Raw genomic sequence first — 10,246 nt, forward strand, 5'->3', positions numbered from 1 at the left:
TGAAATCATGTGCGACGCTCGTGATTATGATGTTGGTGCTGCGCTAGGACAAAGAGTTGACAAGAAGTTGAATGTCATTCACTACGCTAGTAAAACTCTAGACAGTGCCCAAAGAATCTACGCCACTACGGAGAAGGAATTTCTAGGAGTCGTGTTTGCATGTGAAAAGTTTAGATCTTATATAGTTGACTCCAAAGTCACTATTCACTCTGATCATGCTGCTATTAAGTACCTCATGGAGAAGAAGGACGCTAAGCCTAGGCTGATGAGATGGGTTCTCCTGCTACAGGAATTTGATTTGCACGTCGTTGACCGAAAGGGTGTTGATAAGCCTGTAGCAGATAACTTCTCTAGGCTAGAGAATATCCTTGATGACCCACTACCTATAGATGATAGCTTTCCTGATGAGCAATTAAATGTCATCCACACTTCACATAGTGCACTGTGGTATGCAGATTATGCAAACTATATTGTAGCCAAATACAAACCACCCAGTTTCACCTATCGGCAAAAGAAGAAATTCTTCTTTGATTTGAGACACTATTTTTGGGATGATCCTCACCTTTATAAGGAAGGAGTAGATGGTGTTATTAGACGTTGTGTGCGTGAACATGAACAGGGACAAATCTTGCAGAAGTGTCTTTCCGAAGCCTACGGAGGACACCACGCTGGAGATAGAACTGCCCATAAGGTATTGCAATCAGGTTTGTATTGGCCCACTCTCTTCAAGGATGCCCGTAAGTTTGTCTTGTCTTGCGACGAATGCCAAAGAATAGGGAATATCAGTAAGTGTCAAGAAATGCCTATGAACTATTCACTTGTCATTGAACCATTTGATGTCTCGGGCTTTGATTATATGGGACCCTTTCCAAGTTCCAATGGGTAAACTCACATCTTAGTTGCTGTGGATTATGTTACTAAGTGGGTAGAAGCTATCCCCACTAAAAATGTTGATCACCACACCTCTTTTAAGATGCTTAAAGAAGTCATATTCCCAAGATTTGGAGTCCCTAGATACTTGATGACTGATGGCGGTTCACACTTCATTCATGGTGTTTTCCGCAAGATGCTAGCTAAGTATGATGTCAACCATAGAGTTGCATATCCTTATCATCCTCAGTCTAGTGGTCAAGTGGAGTTGAGTAATAGGGAGATCAAGTTGATCCTACAAAAGACCGTCAATAGATCTCGAAAGAACTAGTCTAGCAAACTTGACGATGCACTATGGGTTTACAGGACTGCTTATAAGAATCCCATGGGCATGTCACGTATAAAATGGTTTACGGTAAGGCATGTAATTTACCTATTGAGCTGGAACACATAGCTTATTGGGCAATCAAAGAGCTCAACTTTGATTTCAAACTTGCCGGTCAGAAGCGGTTGTTTCATATCAACTCGTTAGATGAATGGAAACCCAGGCATATGAGAATGCCAGGTTGTTCAAGGAAAAGGTTAAGAGATGGCACGACAAACGTATATAGAAGCGAGAGTTCAATGTAGGTGATTATGTCCTGCTATACAATTCTCGTTTGAGATTCTTTTTAGGCAAGATTCTCTATAAATGGGGAGGTCCCTATATTATCAAGGAAGTATATCGTTCCGGTGCCATTAAAATCAATAACACGGAAGGAAATTTTCCTAGAGTGGTAAATGGCAAAGAATTAAGCATTACATCTCTGGTACTCCCATAAATGTTGAGACCAGTATCATCAATGTCATAACTCCATAGGAGTACATAAGGGATGTTTATCAGCCTGTTTCAGACCTTGAAAACGAAGATGTATTTGTTTCGTTAAGAAATTGGACTCCGATACTTTTCCAATAGGAAATTTCTTCCGTTTTCGAATTTTTGGAAAATTAGAAAAATAAAAAGCAGTCCGGAGAGCGAATGGGGCGGCCACAAGCCCTGCCACCGCCCCCTACCCCCTGGTGGCGGAAGGCAAGCTTGTGGGCACCTCGTGTGCCTCCCGGACTCCGTTTTCTTGCGGAGGACTCCTTCTGGCCAAGAAAAATCAATACATAGTCGCCCGAAGGTTTTGATCTCCATATCGCTCAATTTTCCTCTGTTTTCGTTTCGAGCTTGTTTCTGCCGCAGATCTAGGTCAAGATGTCTTCCCAGGATTCAGAGGGGGAGAGCTATGTGGCTGACTACCTTGCTAACCCCAAGGTCTATGGGGACTTTGAACCATATGGCTGGACCACTGATGAGGAAGAGGACTATGAGCCGAACGAGAAGGAGCAAACGAGTTCTGATGAAGAGGAGGCTCCTCTACCTCAACCTGCAAACACACATGTGGAGTTCAAGAAGTCAAGCCTCCCTGACCATAGGAAGAAGCCTAAGACCTTGTTTATCCCTTCTCGTTTCTTGCAGGAGAGTAAGCACAAACTTTGCCGTAGAGTTTTGAAACTTGAGGAAGAAAATGACGATCTAAGTGAGCAAAACATTTTGCTCAAGTGGAAATTAGACAAGCTCAAGAATGATTCAACAACTCCACCACCATCACCGCCAAAGGAAGACAACTAAGCATTGGTATGGGCAATCCCCTTGGCTTCTGCCAAGCTTGGGGGAGTTGCCCTGGTATCGTATCACCTTTATATCTTTTGCTTTTACCTTTGTTTTAGTTCTTTCCATTTCAGTTTTTATTTCTTCTTTTAGAGAATAAGTATTTAGTTTTTAATTTGAGTCTTTTGCTTTTGTCTCTCCCTCGATGTATTCGAGCTTACGAGCTATATAATAAAGAGTATCTCAGTTAAGGGCTTTGCTTTGTGCCATGATCAAAAAGTATGAAAAGAACGATAGCATGAAAGATCATGAGACGATCTTATGGAAAGTTATAACTTTACTTATGACATGTATGTTGATTGAAACTTGTTGAGAATAAATCAACATAGACCTCAGTCATTGTTGCAATTAATAAGAAGTAATAAGGAAAGAGAGGTTCGGATATAAATATATCATCTTAGACACTCTTTGCAATTGTGAGCACTCACCAAACTATTACATGCTTAGGAATAGATGTTGGACAAGGAAGACAACATAATGAATTGTGTTTGCTTGGTTCCAAACAATGTTATATGATTAGAGATCCTTAGCATGTGACGATTGCTTCCACCTCATATTAGCCAAAAATCCCGCACCAAGTAGGAATACTACTTGTGCATCCATAAACCTCCAACCTAGTTTTTCCATGAGAGTCCACCATACCTACCTATGTATTGAATAAGATCCTTCAAGTAAGTTTTCATCGGTGCAAGCAATAAAAATTGATGTGTAATATATATGATCTATTAGTGTGTGGAAAAATAAACTTTGTACGAACCTGTGATGAGGAAGACATAAAAGCGACAAACTGCATAATAAAGTTCTTTATCACACGAGGCAATATAAAGTGACGTTCCTCCGCACTAAGAGGACACGCATTCAAACCTCAAAAGCGCATGACAACCTCTGCTACCCACTGCGAAGGGCCTATCTTGTACCTTTACTTTTTACCCTTGTAAGAGTCATGGTGATCATCACCAATTCCATTTTTTGCCTTTGTCTCGGCTACCGTCACATGCTTGGGAAAGATCTATATTCATATATCAACTTGGAGTTGAGTACTTATGCTTTATTGTTGTTGACTTTACCTTTGAGGTAAATGGTTGGGAGGCAAAACTATAAGCCCCTATCTTCCTCTGTGTCCAGCTGAAACTTTGACACCATGAGTACCACGTGAGTTGTAACAATTGTGGAAAACAAAAGAGATGATTGAGTATGTGGGTTTGCCTTACAAGCTCTTATTTGACTCTTTTTGATGTTGTGATAGATTGAAATTGCTTCAATGACTATGGTTTATTGTTGGTTACTTCTTGGTAAGGTTTTTGCTTCATGCTTTGCTTTGTGAAGGAATTGTTACTTTCCCATCAGAATATTTATGATGTATTGCTGTTCTATGTGTGATCATGATGCCCTCATGTCCGTATTATGTTTTATCGACACCTTCGTCCCTCAACATGTGGACATTTTTATGGGACATGGTTTTCGCTTGAGGACAAGCGAGGTCTAAGCTTGGGGGAGTTGATACGTCCATTTTTCATCATGCTTTCATGTTGATATTTATTGCTTTTTGACCAGTTATATATCATGTGGTACCATATTTATGCCTTTTCTCTCTTATTTTGCAAGGTTTATTTGAAGAGGAAGAATTCAGGCAACTGGAATTCTGTACTGGAAAAAGGAGCAAATCCTAGTCCACTATTTTGCACATCTCCAAATGCCCTGAAAAGTTACGTGGATTTTTTTGGGATTATATAAAAAATACTGGGCGAAAGAACTACCGGAGGGGGGCTGCCAGGGCGCCACAGGCCCTGGCACCGCCACCCCCTGGTGGCGGAGTGGGGGCTTGTGGGCTCCCTGACGGCCCACTAGCCCCCCTCTTTTGTTATATGAAGTGTACTGGTAAATAAAAAAAATGAGAAGGGAGCTTTTTCGTGGTTTCGCCGCCGCCATGAGGCGGAACTTGAGAAGATCCAATTTAGAGCTCCGGCAGGACGATCCTGCGGGGGAAACTTCCCTCCCGGAGGGGGAGATCGTCGCCATCGTCATCACCAACACTCCACTTGTCGGAGGGGAGGCATCTTCATCAACATCTTCATCAACATCATGTCGTCTCCAATCCCTAGTTCATCTCTTGTAACCAATCTTCGTCTCGCAACTCCGATTGGTACTTGTAAGGTTGCTAGTAGTGTTGATTACTCTTTGTAGTTGATGCTAGTTGGATTACTTGGTGGAAGATTTTATGTTCAGATCCTTCATGCTATTCATTAAACCTCTGATCATGATTATGATTATGTTTTGTGAGTAGTTACTTTTGTTCCTGAGGACATGGGACAAGTCCTGTTAATAATAGTCATGTGAATTTGATATTCGTTCGGTATTTTGATATGTTGTATGTTGTTTTTCCTCTAGTGGTGTTATGTGAACGTCGACTACATAACACTTCACCATATTTGGGCCTAGAGGAAGGCATTGGGGAGTAGTAAGTACATGATGGGTTGCTGGAGTGACAGAAGCTAAAACCCCAGTATATGCGTTGCTTCGTAAGGGGCTTATTTGGATCCACTAGATTAATGCTATGGTTAGACTTTGTCTTAATTCTTCTTTTGTAGTTGCGGATGCTTGCGAGAGAGGTTAATCATAAGTGGGATGCTTGTCCAAGTAAGGGCAGTACCCAAGCGCCGGTCCACCCACATATCAAACTATCAAAGTAACGAACGCAAATCATATGAACATGATGAAACTAGCATGACAGAAATTCCCGCGTGTCCTCGGGAGCGTTTTTCCTCCTATAAGACTTTGTTCAGGCTTGTCCCTTGATGCAAAAGGGATAGGGCCACTTGCTGCACCGTTGCTACTAATTGTTACTTGTTACCCTTTGCTTGCTCCGTGTCTCCTCGCTACACAATCACTTGTTACCGCTACTTTCAGTGCTTGCAGTTATTACCTTGTTGAAATCCGTTTATCAGAGCTTTCTGCTCCTCGTTGGGTTCTACACTCTTACTTATCGAAAGGACTACGATTGATCCCCTATACTTGTGGGTTATCAGTTACCCATAATCACGTCTGACGAGTTCTCTGCTTCAGCTGCATTCACCATATTGACTCTAGCAGACCTGGGGTTGAACTTCACTGTAGCATTGCTTGGAGGTTTGCCTGGAGGAGGAGGCAGAAGACGCAGCTGAGAGGTACAATTGTTGGCATAGTGACCCTTCTGCCCACACTTGTGACAAGTAACATCTGCTGGCTGACAGTACTGTGTCTGAGGAGTCACTTGCTTCTGCTGCTGAAACCTCTGCTAGAAAGCTGGGCTGGGTGGGTGGGAAGAACCACGACCACCTGTTTACTTGAACTGCTGCGTGTGCCGAGGAGGAGGAGGAGACACCCAATATTTATGTTGCTTCTGAACCACTTGAGTTGAGGAAGACGAGTTGGAATCTCTGAAACGCTTCTTCGAATTCTCCACCCTGAGCAAAGCTGCCTCAGCCTGAGAGCCAAGTTGTAGAACTTATCGAACTCCTCAGGATCGTGCAAAGCGAGGGCTAGTTGCAAATCCTCTTTCAGACCACCTCTGAACTGATAGATCTTGCTCTTCTGATCTGAAATGTCCTGCAAGGCATATCGGGTCTGCTCGTGGAACTCGAAGTTGTACTTGTACATGGAGTTACTACCTTGCTTCAAGCGCGTGAACTTCTCACACATTTTCTTCACAAAGCTAGACGGGATATAGTGTGACCTGAAGTCTTTGAAGAACTCATCCCAAGTGATCACTCTGGCACCCCAGGAATCCTTCAACTGCTGCCACCAGATCGATGCTTGCCCCTTCATCTGGAATGTAGCAAACTTGATGAAATCCTCTGGACGGACATTGCTGCACTCAAAGTGCTTGTCCATGTCGCGAATCCAATTCTCAGTGTCAAACGGCTGATCACACAACGTGAAGGTCTTCGGCTGATTTGACAGGAATTGACTCAGAGTAGCAAACTGATTACCACCATGGTTGAAGTTGCCTTGCTGCTGATTAGTCCTCTCCTGCAATAGCTGGATGAGCATCTGAGTGTTTGCATTTGTAGCAGCCATCACCACTTGCCAAGCCTCTGCAGGCGGAGGCGGTGGCGGAGGAGGTTGTGGAGGGGGTGGTGGCGACATCTCAGCACCCTCTCGACCTGGATTCTAACGAGTTGGTGGTGCCATCATGAAGACGGACAACACATTAGCCCACATAATAATATTGAAGGTAAAGCTCAATCAAAAAGGCAGGAATATCTAAACAGGAATACTAGCAATTGCACTCGAACAAAATAGTAAGAATGCTTCCTCAAAGTGATCGTGGACAAAAATCTGATTAAGACCACTTGCAAACCAAGTATGAGCTAGAACTGCTTGGAACAAATATATGATCGAGATTTCATCCGATATCTTCGTGGATAAGATCGCACGGGCTCGAATTTACAGTAGCCATCCTGTGCAAGGTAGTGCACACAACTTACGAAGCATCCCCGAGTCGTAGAAAGCTACAAGGACTCTTTAAGACACAACGAGAACCGCTGTAAGACGACCGTGAACAAACGTACCCACTGAATGTCGAATCCCAACCTCACATCATGCATCTGTAGGAAGATTGTCCTATAAGTCACTACTTGATATCCCACCTTTGAATTCCCGAAATATCTGGTCACACAATCTGGTACATGGATACAAGGAGTAATTAATCACAACTCCTATACTAACCCGTCCAATGTATCACACCCGTCAACTCATAACTAGAATCTCGGACCTTCATCTACTACAGACCCTCGTGATCACAATGATACAAAGTATGGCAGTACTCCCGAACAATCTGCACGAGTACCGGGGACATCGGGGTTATCTCGCCACTACTAGTATTGAAGAAATTACGAACATCCTTCGTTCTGAGATACTCAGAAATCTGAATGATGGCTATGTGCACAAGAATCCCCTAGAGCTCAACTCCCCAGAAGAAATCAAGGCAGACAGGAGGCACCAAGATAGAACTACGTCACATCGATATCATATAGATTTGAAAATACCCGCGTGATCCTAAAATTTTTTTGAGCGAAAAGTGGAGTAGAATTAAGATTTCCTAAGTCGAGAATCTCACCAGAGCATGGAAGAGGAGAAAAAAAGAAACCTACTCTCCGATATAACTAAGACTCAAACATTTCTATCAGACTCGACTCAGCCAAGTACGATCACACAAAGGCTCCTATGGTCCTAAGGCTCTGATACCAACTGTTAACGACTAAGATGCGGTCCTTTCCTATTTAGGGGCGATGTCCCGAAAGAGAAAGAAGCACATCTAAGTGTTTCGCAAGCGAGATAAACATAGCACATACATAATTTAAGATTGACAAATAGGGCATTCATTTGCCATCTCACATATATAATATCAGAGTTTACATCCACACATTTATTCAGACAAGGTAGTTCCGCTACGGACAACATAACACAAGGAAAAGACTATGCTATCTCGCATGCTTGCCCACGATCACGACCACGGCCTCAGTCTTCTCGAAAGTTCTCGTACATGCGGTCGTTCTCCTCATTGTACTGCCACGCTAGCTGCTTGCCATCTGGATCACCTGTGTTGGGCGTACCTGTACCTGTTGGGGTGTTGAAGTAATCTGTGAGCCACGGGGACTCGGCAATCGATGAGCTTGGTACTGAAACTAGTCAAGTTAATAGGCGAAGAAGGTCCAACGTTTAGGTTGCAACATCCTAAGCATTTATGGTGGCTAACTTACGAAGAACAGAGATATAGATATGGTGGTCTATGCGAGCAGTCGAAGACTAGGTGATCACTAAGTGATCCTGAACACCTACTTACGTCAAGCATAACCCCACCGTGTTCTCGATCGAAGAGAGGTCTTAGAAGGGGACAGTCACGGTTACGCACACAGTTGGCAGTTTTATTAGAGTTAGTTCAAGTTATCTATAACTGGAAGTTAACAAATAATCCATGTTGCCACATAACCGCAGGCACGACTTTCCGAAAGATTAAACCCTGCAGGGGTGCTCCAACTAGTCCATCACAAATGGTCATGGGCCGCAAAGTACTCCTCTATCACGAATCTCGTGATCTCGTCGGTTCCTTAGAGGAAAACCTCAACTCTAGGGAGAACCAAAGTTTCACCAGAACTCCTATACGCAAGATTTATCGCTAAGGTAAGACAAGACTAGCAGGACCTCCCGTCGTGTCGACAACCCCGATAAGAGTCGCGTATCTCAGTCTCAGGACACGACGGATGAGCGACCCGTACAGTGGCCTGATAGAAATCTCTCAAGTTGCCCTGAGTTGGCCCCGCACAGTGCTCTAGTTTGGACCAACACTCATGAGGAGCACTGGCCCGGGTTGTTGATTAAATCCTCGGGGTAGCTATTCCCTATGCAAATTATTATTAGGTGATTAGCAAATTAAAACCAATGTTGGGTCCTATCGGACAAGTCTTAACACTACACGATTTATCAAGGGGGTCCCCATAACAACCCCGAACGTGTTAGGAGCGATCACTTATGGAATCAAACACCAGTAGCCGAAACTAAGGCGATAACGGAACAAATCACCCGGCAAAAGGCTAGGCCTTCCGTCATTTACCAAGTATATAGGTGCATTAATTAAATAGCAGTTTAAAACTTAATGATATCAAAATTCTCATGTTATCACATGAGAGAGCTGGCACCTGCAACTAGCAAATCTATCATTAGAACTTGAGCAAGCATACTTAGCCATACAACATTAGCTAGGAGGGGAAGGTGTTTGGGTATCATGGAAATATCAGGAGGCAATTATAACAAGTGGTCGGCAGCGAGCATATTTCGAAGGAAACGTGATTCTAAGCATAACAAAGCTACATACGGTATCAAGGTCACGGTCTTCTTGCCTGTGATGTCTTCAGCTTGGACCTGCTCTTGTTCATCATGCGCATACTCTCCAGAATCCACATACTCGCTCTCCGATCCCGGTGCTACCCAAGATAAAAATAACAACCAATGAACACCAACACAACATGATGCAACAAACACATGATGCATGAGATGAGAATGAAGCATGCATCTCTATTCTAGTCACTTGCATAAGCATGAGAAGAGAAGATAAACTTCCGGCAGAACTTCTCACTAAGCTATCTTGACATGAACAGGTGCATCACGAGAAAACGATGCAAAAGCATATAAAGAACATAGAGAACGGAGCTACGGATCAACCGAAAACTACGAAACAAGATATGGAGTCCTACAGATCAAATCCACCACAAGCACACTCCAATGGCACTCTTCTGGTGTTCCCAGGTTTCCACATGATCAAACAAACAAATATAGGTGGGGTGGTGCAAATAAACTCACCACACCACCAACAATACTAACACAAGCTTCAAAAAAACTAAAACATGAAATTTGTCCTAAACAGCATCATAGCAGTTTATAAGCAACATGCAAAGTACCTACAGCCACCCAAATGTGCCAAACAAGATATGTGGAAAAAGCTATTCAAAAGCTCTACAAGCCTGAGCAAGAAGATAATATAAAGGAGTCACACACAGGAAGATCTACAGGTGCTAACTTGGACAAAAATAACAGATTTCACAGATTTTCACCAGCGGTTCATGCTCTGAAGCATTTTGACAGCCTCGAAAATAATATCTACAGGAAGTGAAAGTGCATGAAATTGAATAGAGTGCTAGAAAAATA

Source organism: Hordeum vulgare, chromosome 6H (assembly GCF_904849725.1).
Source record: "Hordeum vulgare subsp. vulgare chromosome 6H, MorexV3_pseudomolecules_assembly, whole genome shotgun sequence".
In the NCBI taxonomy this organism is placed as follows: Eukaryota; Viridiplantae; Streptophyta; class Magnoliopsida; order Poales; family Poaceae; genus Hordeum; species Hordeum vulgare.